Source organism: Glycine soja, chromosome 1 (genome assembly GCF_004193775.1).
Source record: "Glycine soja cultivar W05 chromosome 1, ASM419377v2, whole genome shotgun sequence".
NCBI classification, from domain to species: domain Eukaryota; kingdom Viridiplantae; phylum Streptophyta; class Magnoliopsida; order Fabales; family Fabaceae; genus Glycine; species Glycine soja.
In genome coordinates this window covers 34,455,894-34,469,525 of record NC_041002.1, presented here as the reverse complement: position 1 = coordinate 34,469,525, position 13,632 = coordinate 34,455,894, and positions in this window count along the sequence as shown.

Here is a 13,632-nt window from a genome sequence, read left to right as displayed (position 1 = left end):
TATATATATATATATATATATATATATTTTGTAACTTCTAAATTTATTTGTCGTATATTATTATATTTATCAGAATATGCATTTCATTTAATATTGTGAAGTTGCCTAAAGTTACGTTATTTTTATTTTGTAGCCTTATATCATTTTGATACTTGTTGATCTTAAATTTTTTTAGCATCTTTAATGAGATTTTTGAATTGGATTCTTGAGCTTAAGAATTCCTCTGCACCTATTCTACCACTAGGCTGTCATCAAAGATCTCCAGCATAGAGGTTGAGTTTTAGGAGAAAAACTCTCAGCAACTCACCTTTTTTTCAAAAAAAGAATTTTTTTATCGTCTCTCTTTCCTACTAATTTAAAACTAATTAATAAAATATATTTAAGTGAAACCCACAACACTGAAACAAGAACCTAAAGAGAGATTTATCACTAGGACAAAAAAAGAAAAAAAGTTCTTGCATCCTATGTGACACAATAAAACCTACACAAAGTGATTCAAGAATCTAAAAGTGATTATATCATTAAAGATGCTCTTATTGCTTAAGTTGATATTGAAATGTTTGACACCTTAGAGCATCTTTAGTGGTAGAATTAATTTTGAGTTCTTAGATAACTTTTTGTGGATCTCATGGTGTCATATATGATGTAAGAATTTTTTTTTCCTTTTTTTTTTCTAGTGGTAGATCCCACTTTGGATTCTTGAGTCACTTTTGTGAATTTCACAATGAACCCCATTTAAATATATTTTATCAATTAGTTAGAGAGAGACATTAAAAAAAAATATTTTTTGAAATAGGGGTAGTTTTGGAGAGTTCTAGAGAAGGAATCCAACTTCCATACTGAAGATCCCACTTTGGATTCTTGAGTCACTTTTGTGAATTTCACAATGGACCTCATTTAAATATATTTTATCAATTAGTTAGAGAGAGACATTAAAAATATGTATAATGATAGATTTGGTGAAGAGAGATTCTTGAGTTCAAGAATCCAACTCAAGAACCATCGTTAAATATGCTATTAGATTGTAACATATGAATAATAGAGTGCTGATGTGAAACATTTAAGAGTTTGTAAAATGAGTTTAATTTCATATATTTAAAATATTTTTACATTGTCAATTAACTAGAAATCATTTTAGATATAATTTTTTAATTAAATTATTAATTTTATCATAAATTACAATATATGATTAGTTGTGTGTATTTTAATTAAATTTTTGTAAAATTGCATTACATTTCAAAACCTTATATTTTATTTCAAATAATAAAGTTTTGTTAAGATCTACTCATTCATATATAAAGTGAGTTGGATGATTAAAGAAAAAACAAATAAGAAAAAAAAGTTGCATATTTAATTTCCTCGGCTAGTAAAATTAATATTATAATAAATTAACATCTTTCTATAAAAAAATAAAAAAATATGTATATTATTAATTTTGTAAAACAAAATGATTTAAATAAAAAGGAATAGTTAAGTTAGCTTACTATCAACAAAAAATTGTATATTATAAAAAAATTGTAAAAAAAAAATCAATATATAAAAAACTAAAGTATAACGTTAATAACTTAATTTTTGACTTCTCGGTGTTTTTAAAATTGATAAATGAAATTTTCCGTTAACAAATCGATTAGAAAGATTCGAAAGAAACCTACCTTGAGAAGTAGAATAAAATGTGCAGAAACGTGAAAAATAAAATTAAAATTATAATATTTAGGTCAAAAAGAAAAGGCCACTGGTCTATGTTGTTCCCGCCGTACCGGGAAAGAAAAGTTTAATGTTTGGTTATGCTGTCCCAAGAGTTGGTCTAATTAATTTGCACGAAGTATACCTTACCTAATTCAAAATCGATTGTGACATGATACAGCAATGTCGACCGTTAGCTGTACCATTTTATTTTATTCCTACAAAATATAACAACGATAAATGTGGTACTCCAAAAACTATTAATTTGACTCTTGGGATCTCAAAAGGTCAGAGGTAACTCCGAAAACTATTCATGTGTGACGTAAAAGATATGTTAAGTAGGGTTATCAAGTACTACCTCCTTTTCATATTTTTATTTGTTTAGGGTTAATTCTATGGATTAAACAAATATTTAATAAATGTAAATTTAGACTAAAATCTTTATTTAATATCTCACTAATATTAATAAATTATAGGTTAAAATATGTTTATGTCTCTGAAAAATTCACTTTCTAACATGGTATCAGAGCGTATCCTAGATGAATTCCTATTTTTATCATGCTCTAGGCAGGAAGCCTTGAGCATGAGAGGAGGTGTGGTCACGTCTAGATAGAGGGATGTGTTGAAAGTTTCACATGACGAGTAGTTATGAGAAAAAATGGGACATATTGAAGTCTTACATCGAATGAAAATAATGTCTAGATAAGCCATATAAGTGAAGAGCAATCCTTACCTTACAAGTTGGTTTTATAGGGTTGAGTTAAGCTCATGAAAAAGTCACTTTCTGAGTTCTTGTCCGAGTACATCAACATGCTACATCTACTCCAATGATTTAAAATATCAGGGAACAAAAATGATTTTTTTTTATTAGGGAACAAATGCAAAACTCAGGGTATATATAATGGAGCACATACATATTTTAGCCTAAATTATATTACGAATGACTACTTATCTCATCTATAATAGCCAAGGGTGTAATTGAAAACAAAAAATAAGTAGACTTTGAAATTTTAAAACACCAATTATTTTGAGATAAAACAAGAAGGTTAAAATATGTAAAAGTACCAACAAGTTGTTGATACGAGTGGTACTAGACTCAATTTTCTTAAGCAAGGTCTCGGGTTTGAGTCTTATGGATGAAAAAATGTGGTTGGAAAAGAAGACTATTAAAAGTGGTCAGTCATGTTTCCTGATAGAGATTAGTCATCAATAAAACTTGTGGATACTCCACAACAATATCACGATGATCCAAAAAATAAATCTAAAACTAAAATATGAGAATGAGGCAATGGTAAAATTAACAAATTCTCCTTAAGTCAATTTTAGTTTATTAAAATCTGAGTTGCTTTCCTTCTCTTATTTCTTAGAACACATAAAAAAATCCTTTGACATGGTTTTTAATTGGCTTAATCAAGTTATGAATGACTTTACCAATTAGTTAATGGATGCTTGAATTATTTAAAATTGAGGGAGCCACTTTTGTTGCTACATATAAGTGTCACTGATTTTTAATTTGGTTCATTTTCATAAAATCTTATTAAATCAGTTTCTATACGTGTAAACATTACCAACTTGGTCCCCGTTAATCCCTTATGGATTCCTAATTTGATTCCTTTATTTGTAATACATTCTTGATCTAGTCCTTATAAATTAAGAATGCGCTGAAACTATAGGGACCAAATTAACAATAAGTAAGAAAGTTAACGATCAACATATAACAATAGAGATGGCCTTATAACGTCAACAAATATGTTCACAGACAATAAAGTTAGTGAGAGGGATTTGCATGTGCCTTTGCTTCAATTTGCAGATGATGCTTTGCTTATGGGAGACCCTAAGGAGAAAAAAATTCTTGGTTTGAAGACTATTCTGAGATGTTTTGAGATGGTGCCAAGTTTAAAGATCAACTTTCATAAGAGCAGGGTTTTTGGAGTTGGTGTTCCTGAAAATAGAATTAGAAGGGTGGCAACAATTCTAAATTGTCAAATTATGAAAATTCCTTTTTTTGTACCTTGGTTTGACTATGAGATCTAACTCGAGAAGAGTAGAGACATGGTATCCGGTGCTAGAAAAAATAGAGAAAATATTAACTTCTTGGAGGAGGAAACATTTGTCTTTTGGAGGGCACATTTTTCTTATTAAAGTTGTATTGTCTTCTATTCTGTTGTTTTTCCTATCTTTCTATAAATCCTGATAGCAACACAGTGCGGGACAACAACAACAATGTGGTGCAAGCCAATAGCAGGCCCAAGAGGATCACGAAGAAGCCCACTTACCTTCAGGATTTTGTGTAATTCATACTAGAACCTGTGTCAGCAGTTAGTTATAACCAACTTGGTTATTGCTCCCAATTCTGTTATGCTTTTTGTTATGCTTGGTTTTCCCCTGCGTTTTGTTTCCTTATGCAGCTGGCCTTAGTATGGTTAAGCTTATCCTCTTTTGTATCAGTATAAATACCACCATCAGATGAATAAAACAATAGAGAAAGCTTATCAATTATTCCAATAGTATAATTCATAGTAGCATAGATATAATTTACCTATCAACTTTGGTCCGACCTGCCTTTTATTTTGCTCCTCTACTCCTCTTCACCATGCCAGATCATAATGCCTGTCAAACTACTACAAATCATCTTGAGGAAGCCGTCAACCGATGGACCCAAGGCTAGAACTCCCTTGCACAAAACCACGCTCCCTTTTCTTAGGCCCAGATTGCCATGAACAACAAAATTTATTCCATTTTGGAACGATTGGCTGCCCTTTCCACGGCTTTGGCCTCATCGCTATCCCCTTTGCCTCCATCTCCACCTCATCCTTCCCCTACCAGCCTCACATGAAACTTGATGTGCCTCATTTTAACAGCCAAGATGCACTAGAATGGATATTCAAAATATCTCAATTCTTTGACTATCAGTGTGTCCCCGATAATGAAAGGCTCACTGTGGCCTCTTTTAACGTGGAAGGACCCACCCTCTGCTGGTATCAATGGATGTCCAAAAATGGCTTCCTAACTTCGTGGCCTGCTATGCTTCAAGTGTTGGAGTCCAGATTCGCTTTGTCGTATTATGACGATCCTCATGGTGCCTTGTTCAAACTGTAGCAATGAGGATCCGTTAATAATTACCTCATAGAGTTCAAAAAGTTTGCAAATCGCACTGTCATCCTGGCCCTTCCATTTATTCTCAGCTGCTTCATCTCTGGTTTGAACCTCAGGCTTCACCGGGAAGTACAAGCCCTTCAACTGCTAATGCTTCCTCAGGTTGTGGCATTGGAAAAGTTGCAAGAAGGCAAACTGACCGATCATTGTCACGCCGGACGCAGTCTTTCAGTTCAGCCTTACCAACCCCCTTCAGGCCAAATCTCATCCCCCTCCAAGTTGCTGATGAAATGTGTGTCGATTGAAGAAATGGCCGTATGCCACCACAAGGGCCTTTGTTATCATTGTAATGAAAATTGGATGGTGGGTCATCATTGTAAACCACACATTCAGCTTTTCATTGCTGATGGCGATGCTGATTCCGACCCCACACCCAACTCTGACTTCTCACTAGACTCTCAGGCGCTGTCTCCCTTCACCGGCGATACGCCTCAGTTGAGTCTAAATGCCATGTTGGGAATGCCCACTCTCGTGACCTTTTGCTTTTATGACCGTATCAACCACCATCGCGTTACGATTTTGGTCGATGGCGATAGTACCCACAATTTTTTGCAAAATAGGGTTGCCAAATTCCTTGACCTTCCTACCACTCTGATACCCACCTTTCGCGTCGTGGTTGGCTATGATGGGATACTCTATTGCACCAGTGTTTGCTCCCAGGTGCCACTCGTGATTCAGGGTCACACCTTTACTCCCAATTTGTACACCTTGACCCTGAACGGTGCCACCATCATCCTGGGCATACAATGGCTTACTCAACTAGGCCCTGTAACCACTAATTACACCACCCTCTCCATGTCTTTTTATCATTTGGGCCTTCCAACCCACTTTCACGTAGATGTCCCTTTCCACCCAGCCTCAGCCTAGGCCCAACAAGTAAAGTGTCTCTTACATACACAAAGCGTCTCAGTTCTTTTCCACATTTCTCCCTTACCCAACCCTGTCCACACCTTTTCCTTTTCGTCACCCTAAGCAAATCACCTTCACCGTCACCCATCACCAGTCTTCTTTCCCGTTTCCATAACCTTTTTCAGGAACCTACCTAATTACCACCCTAGTGCGCCATTACCCTTCACATTCACCTTCTTCCCAATTCCAAGCCCGTGAACGTTAGACCATAGCGTTACCTTCACTTCCAGAAAATTGAGCTTGAGAAACAAATTTCTACTATGTTGGATGCGAGCCTCATCTAGGTCAATCACAACCCTTTTTCCTCTTCGATGCTGTTGGTCAAGAAGAAGGACGAAAGTTGGAGATGTTGTGTTGACTATCGCACCCTGAATGCACTCCTTGTGAAGGACGGGTTCCCTATGCCAAAAATCGATGAACTATTAGATGAATTAGGGAATGCTTCATGGTTCACAAAGCTCGTCCTCCGACAAGGTTTCCATCAGATCTGAATGGCTAATGAAGACATTCCTAAAACAACATTCAGAAATCATTAGGGCCACTATCAGTATAAGGTGATGCCGTTGAGCCTCTGCAACGCGTCAGTCACTTTCTAGGCTACAATGAACGAAATTCTTAAGTTGTTCCTCTAAAAGTTTGTCGCAATATTTTTCGATGACATTCTCATTTATAGTATGTTCTTGGACTCCCACGTGACCCCATTTGGAGGCTATCTTCACCACTTTGTCCATAGAGCAATTCCTCTTATGAAAATTGAAGTGTTTATTTGCCAAAACTACTCTCCAGTATCTCGAACACATCGTGTTTGTCGCTAGCATAGCATAAGACCCGAAAAAGATTAGTGCCATGAGGAATTGGCCTTCTCCAGCATCCACGACGGAACTCCAAGGGTTCCTGGGCTTGACATGATTCTATTTTCATTTTATCTGCAAATATGCCTAAATCACCGAACCTTTGACTGTCCTCTTACGCAAGGACAACTTTCAGTGGTCTAGTGAGGCCCAATAGACCTTTGACAAACTGAAGCAAGCTATGACGGAAGCACCAATTTTGGCCTCCCCTGATTTTGGGCAGCCTTTCACATTGGAATCAGACATGTCCGGTTCGGTCATGGGCATGGTGCTTCTTTAGCATTCACAACCAATCACATTCTATAGCAAGCTTTTCTGTCCCTGCTTGCAACACACTTCCACATATGTTAGAGAACTCTATATTATTACTTCCGTAGTGCAGAAGTGGCAACAATACCTTCCAAACATCCTTTCATCATCATCACTAATCACAGAAGCCTAAAAGAACTTATGTCTCAAGTCATTCAGACTTCCAAACAACAAACGTACCTTTCCAAGTTATTGGGGTACGATTATTCCATACAATATTGCCTCGGCTCCGAAAATGTCACGACAAATGCTTTATCGCGGATTTCCCGCCCTGAGGGTCAATGTTTTTCTTTATCATAAACTAATTTTATTTTCCTGGAACAAATTCGTAAATCCCTTCTACATAGCACGGAGTTCCGTGACCTACTCCATAACATTCGTCATCACCCTGACACCCATTAGGCTTTACCATTAACAAAGACCTTATTTTCTTTTTTGGGAAGATTTGGCTATCATCAGATAATCCTTTCACGACTGCTCTGTTGGATGAATTCCACACCATTCCTCGGGTGGACACAAGGGTGTAGCGAAAACTCTCCACTGTCTTTAGTGATGGAAGCTTGCTTGTGGGGCTTCTATGGAGGCTGGATCTTTGAGCTTCAATGAGGTCCTTTAATGGTGATTTTCCACCCTCGAGATGCAGCAGAAGACAAAGGAGAAGAGGTAAGAGGCGGCGCCATCCACTAGGGAATAAGCCATGGAAGAAGGAGCTTCACCACTAAGATGAGCCTTGGATAAGAAGCTTGGAGAGGATGCTTCAATGGAGGAAAAGAAAGAGGGAGAGAAAGAGAGAGGGGGGAGAACTAAATTGAAGGAAGAAAAAGGGAGAGAAGTTGAACTTTGAGTTGTGTCTCACAAGACTCTCATTCATCAAAGTTACAACAAGTGTTATACATGTTTCTATTTATAGACTAGGTAGCTTCCTTGAGAAGCTTTCTTGAGAAAACTTCCTGGAGAAGCTTCTTTGAGAAAAATTCCTTGAGAAGCTAAAGCTTAGCTACACACACCCCTCTAATAACTAAGCTCACCTCCTTGAGAAGCTTCCTTAAAAAGATTCCTAAAGAAGCTAGAGCTTAGCTACACACACCTCTCTAATAGCTAAGCTCACCTCCTTAAGATGAGAAGCTAGAACTTTGCTACACACCCCCTATAATGGCTAAGCTCACCCCCATGACAAAATACATGAAAATACAAAAAAAGTCCCTACTACAAAGACTACTCAAAATGCCTCGAAATACAAGGCTAAAATCCTATACTACTAGAATGGCCAAAATACAAGGCCTAAACGAAGGAAAAAACCTATTCTAATATTTACAAAGATAAGCGGGCTCATACTTAGCCCATGGGCTCAAAATCTACCCTAAGGCTCATGAGAACCCTAGGGCCTTCCCTTGGATCTCTGGCCCAATCTACTTGGAGTCTTCTATCCAATGCCCTTGCGGGGTAGGATTGCATCATTCCCTCCACCTTGGAAAGGATTTGACCTCAAATCCCGAGGTTCTTCATACTCTGGGCTCCTTCCCTCAACACCTGTAAAAAGAACAAAAACATATGTATTAGTGGTGTTTGGTATGTTGAGGTAAGGTAAGGTCTGAAAACCCATTTCTTAGGCATCTTCCCATGAAGGAACATGGTTTCTCACCAACTCAATGAGTGGTGCTACAAGTATAGAAAAATATGGGACAAACCTTTTGTAAAAGTTTGTTAAATCATGGAAGCCCCAAATTTTTCTTATACTTGGTGGAGTGGGCCACTCAGGAATGACCTTTATTCTCTTAGGGTTCATGGGAACCCCTTGATCACTATTTGAAAAATTAAGAAAAGTAACGCAATAAAACATACCTTTTTCTGTATTTTCATATTGATTATTCCTACCAAAAAGTATGACAAACCTAAGGTGTCCCATATGAGTACCTAAGTTTGTATTGAAACTTAAAATAAGAACAAACCTACCTAATGAGTCCCTATGTACACACACCATGAAGATGTTAGGTGTACGAGTGATTTTACAAAAGAGGGTTGCACCACTCAAAACATTCATCATACCACCCATTTTAGGGACTTGGTGCCTAATAATACCTATTTTGGGCACCAACAAAGCCCAAGGATTTAAGCTCTTGCAAACCAAACCCTCATCCAACAACTTCTTTACTTGAGGAATAAACTCAAGCCTAACAGGTGTGGCAATGCTAGCAAGTGTCTTTTTACAAAAGAGAAAAAGTGGAGGTTGTCTAAGAGGGAAAGTTTCTTTAATGTTTTTCTTTATTGTAAAATGAGTTTCCTTCTTAGCTAACCTCTTGGAGGAAACACTTACCTCCTTACACTTCTCTTTAACCACTAATGGTTGTCCTTCTTCTTGGGGGTAGATTTCTTCACTAGGTTCTTCCCCTTTTGCTTCTTCATTTTCACTAGAGGAAGGTGAAGTAGTAGCCTTATCTTGGCTACTATAAATGTCTTGGCCCCTCATAATCATGGTTTTTGTGGTGGGGCATTGAGAAGTAATGTGTCCTCTTCCAAGACATTTAAAGCGCTTTATAGAGCTAGTTTTCTCTTGCATACTAGCCTTAGGGGCTTGCTTTTCTATTGTCTTCCCTTTATCATCTTTGGGCTTAGAAGGTGTCACCCCTAAGATGCCTTGACCTTGGTCTTTCTTTGGATAAATGTGAGAGCCATAAGATTTTGATGTAGGCTTCTTTTTAAGTTGTTGCTCTACCCTTATTTACCAAACTAAGTTAGCCTCTACATTGTCCTTCCCATGGAAGTATGGGAGGTTAATGTTAGCCTCTTGAGGCTTTCTTTCCTTTTCTCTTCTATGGGATTGAGGTCTAAGATGTGACCTATGCCTTCCTTCGTAATAGTCACGAAGTTCTTCACTTAGGCTCTTGCAAGAGTTATGACTACTATAGGAGGCATGTTTTTCTCTTTTCATTTCTTTCATTATTTTTCTTCTTTCTTCCTCTCTTATTTTCTTTCTTTCATCTTGACTTATTTCTTCCACTCTTTTTTTTCCTTTTTCTTTTCTCTCTTGTTTTTCTTTCCATAACTTGAGGGAACTCAACTCATATAAGATTCTAGATAAAAGGTCTTTATGACTAGTACCCTCGCCATTAACACTAGATGAATTATGACTCATGTTGGTTCCTAAGTTGTGGTTCTTTCTTGTTGGAGGTTTGAAAACAAAAGGTAAAAGAAACTATGGTTGAAACTAGCCAAAATAAACACTAAAAGAGGTGTGAAAGATAAGGTAAAAAAACTAATTGGTAAAAGGCAAGCTATCTAGGCGGTTTGACAATGGAAGGTAAAGGAAATAAGCTATGAAAGTAAGCAAGAAATGTAAACTAGGTGAATCCTAGGAGTGTTTGGATGACCACATTCAAGGTTCCCAACAAAACACTCACTATCCTAAGGAAAAATTGCCTAAAATTATTACACACAAATGGAAGTAGGGTGGGTGACCTGTTGGAGGCTCCCAACTTACTTCCAATGAAAGGCCTTTTTGTTACAAAATTTGAAAGCAATGAAAGTACGTAAATTGTCAATTATAAAATTACAAAAAGGTCCTCAATTTTGGTGGTTGTTCTCTCTTTGGTGATTCACTCAATTTGGAGTGCTTCTTAGTCCAATAGCTCTTAAGGTGGTTGGCCCTTTGCTTCTTGACTCAAATTCTTCAAGAGATGGCACCAATCCTCCTTTCCAATTCCCTATATGGCAACTCACAAACAAGGAAACAAAGAGACAAGCAATAATCAAAGACAAAAAAAATGAAATGAAAGTTAACCAATGGAGTTTTAACAAGACAATTTTTCAAGGATTATTCAACAATTAAAGCAATGAAAAGGACATAGAAGCAAGCTAGGACTCAAAGAGAAACTTAGAATGGCTCTAGAGTAGAGTAAAAAAACTGAAAAAAAAGACTCAACAAACCTCTAGCTTTGGCACTTGTCTTCACACTAATCTTCAATTGAAATTTCCAATTATAGAATAAATTTTGAGCCAAATCAACAGGCACACTTCCCTTTCACCTTTTTTTTTCTGGATAATGATTTTCCTGCCAACTTGTGTGATTTTTCGTATTTTTTCCTTTTATCCAAATCACTTGTTTCTTTTTTTCTAACTTTTTTCCAGATGTCTAGAAAATTCAGGAAAAATTTCAGCTCAAAATTCGAAGTAACCAATTCTCAGTAAGTTTTACAAGTTTGTATGTCCAAGCTGCCAGCACCAGCGATTTGTTTTTTTAAGCATGGTATATTGATGGCATTGGGCTTACTTTCAACCTTCCTATGTATGTTGAACTCACTAGGATTGTTTACCACAGTTTTAGGAGTTCAATATTCACTTAGGATCAACATTTCAGCCAACAATTCAATCACCAAAACTCAAATTCACAATAGACACAATCATAAGGAAACCTAAAAGTTCAAGAAAAGGTTCACAATCAAAGACTCTCTAAGAATTTTGCATGAACATGTTAAGGACTAATTAACATGAAAGATTTGACTCAAATCAAGTAATAGGATAAAATAGTTTCATACACTCATGAACAAATGAGTTAGACAAAGAAACAAGAAAATAAAATTCAGCACAACATAAGAAATCTTATGTGACAAGTTTCATGACTAGACATGACTTCTATGACAAAACTACAATAGGTGAACAAGTCACTCTAGATTTTTGAGGTTTTCTTATACTTTAATATTTTTGTAAGAATTTTATGGTTTCGGTTTCAGCCACAAAAAATAACAAGACAAAAACTCAAAGGAACCTAAACTCAACACAATTCATGGTTCAAGAACAAGAACAAGAAATTTGAACCATAGAAAAATCAAATCTAGCTTCTATAGCAAGTTTAATCGGTGGAAACTCTAAAGAATCATGTTAACAACATTTAGAACAAGACATGTGAGGAGATACATGGAGAAAAATGAAGAAACAACAATGGAAGAGAAGGTAAAGCAAAAAAATTAATGGAGGTTTAAGGAGCACCTACTTGAAGCTCTTGTGCTCTGATACCACTTGATGGAAGCTTGCTTGTGGGGCTTCTATGGAGGCTGGATCTTTGAGCTTCAATGAGGTCCTTTAATGGTGATTTTCCACCCTCGAGATGCAGCGGAAGACAAAAGAGAAGAGGTAAGAGGCGGCGCCATCCACTAGGGAATAAGCCATGGAAGAAGGAGCTTCACCACTAAGATGAGCCTTGGATAAGAAGCTTGGAGAGGATGCTTCAATGGAGGAAAAGAAAGAGGGAGAGAAAGAGAGAGGGGGGTGCACTAAATTGAAGGAAGAAAAAGGGAGAGAAGTTGAACTTTGAGTTGTGTCTCACAAGACTCTCATTCATCAAAGTTACAACAAGTGTTACACATGTTTCTATTTATAGACTAGGTAGCTTCCTTGAGAAGCTTTCATGAGAAAACTTACTGGAGAAGCTTCTTTGAGAAAACTTCCTTGAGAAGCTAAAGCTTAGCTACACACACCCCTCTAATAACTAAGCTCACCTCCTTGAGAAGCTTCCTTAAAAAGATTCCTAAAGAAGCTAGAGCTTAGCTACACACACCTCTCTAATAGCTAAGCTCACCTCCTTGAGATGAGAAGCTAGAACTTTGCTACACACCCCCTATAATAGCTAAGCTCACCCCTATGACAAAATACATGAAAATACAAAAAAAGTCCCTACTACAAAGACTACTCAAAATGCCTCGAAATACAAGGCTAAAATCCTATACTACTAGAATGGCCAAAATACAAGGCCTAAACGAAGGAAAAAACCTATTCTAATATTTACAAAGATAAGCGGGCTCATACTTAGCCCATGGGCTCAAAATCTACCCTAAGGCTCATGAGAACCCTAGGGCCTTCCCTTGGATCTCTGGCCCAATCTACTTGGAGTCTTCTATCCAATGCCCTTGCGGGGTAGGATTGTATCATTTAGGAGGATTTTTTTTGGAATGTTATGTGAAAGGACATGCGTCGCCATGTCTCCCTATGCTTTGTTTGTCGATAAATGAAATATGAGACCAAGAAGCCCACCGACTTACTTCAACCTCTTCCAACACCGTCATTGGTATGGGAAGACCTTTCATTAGAATTCATCAACAACCTTCCCCAATCACACGGTTTCACCACCATCTTGGTGGTTGTGGATAGATATTCCAAGGGGGCTCATTTTGGTGCCTTGCCGCCGAAATATATATCCTATAGAGTTATCTTGTTGTTCTTAGACATGGTTTGTAAGCTCCATGGATTCCTACGCAGCACCGTGTAAGATCAAGATCCATTGTTCATAAGTAAGTCCTGGCAAGAACATTTTCACCTGAGAATGAGTACGTCGTATCACCCTGAATCCAACGACAAATCTCTCTTCTAGGCACCAGAGACACCAGGTTTTATCAGCGCCTAATAAGAGCAATACAAGGCGGTGAAATTATTCTCTAGTGAAGATAGGTTACTTGTATTTCTCATTCACAAATCCTTCTTTGTTTATGCTGCTCACTCTCAGTTTGGTCTTACTGCTGTTTCATTTTGTTACTAAAAATGGAGGAGGAAAGTTAGTACCCAATGCTTGGCAATCCTTGGTAGAGAGTATTCATGATTTCGTGCCGAACCTGGTAAACGAACAAATAGTCAGAAATGTGAAGCAAAGGTTTTTCCCTTGCATCTCAGTCACTTTTACTTTTTTGTTATTTTGTAATCCCTAGGGTATGATACCTTATAGCTTCACAGTTACAAG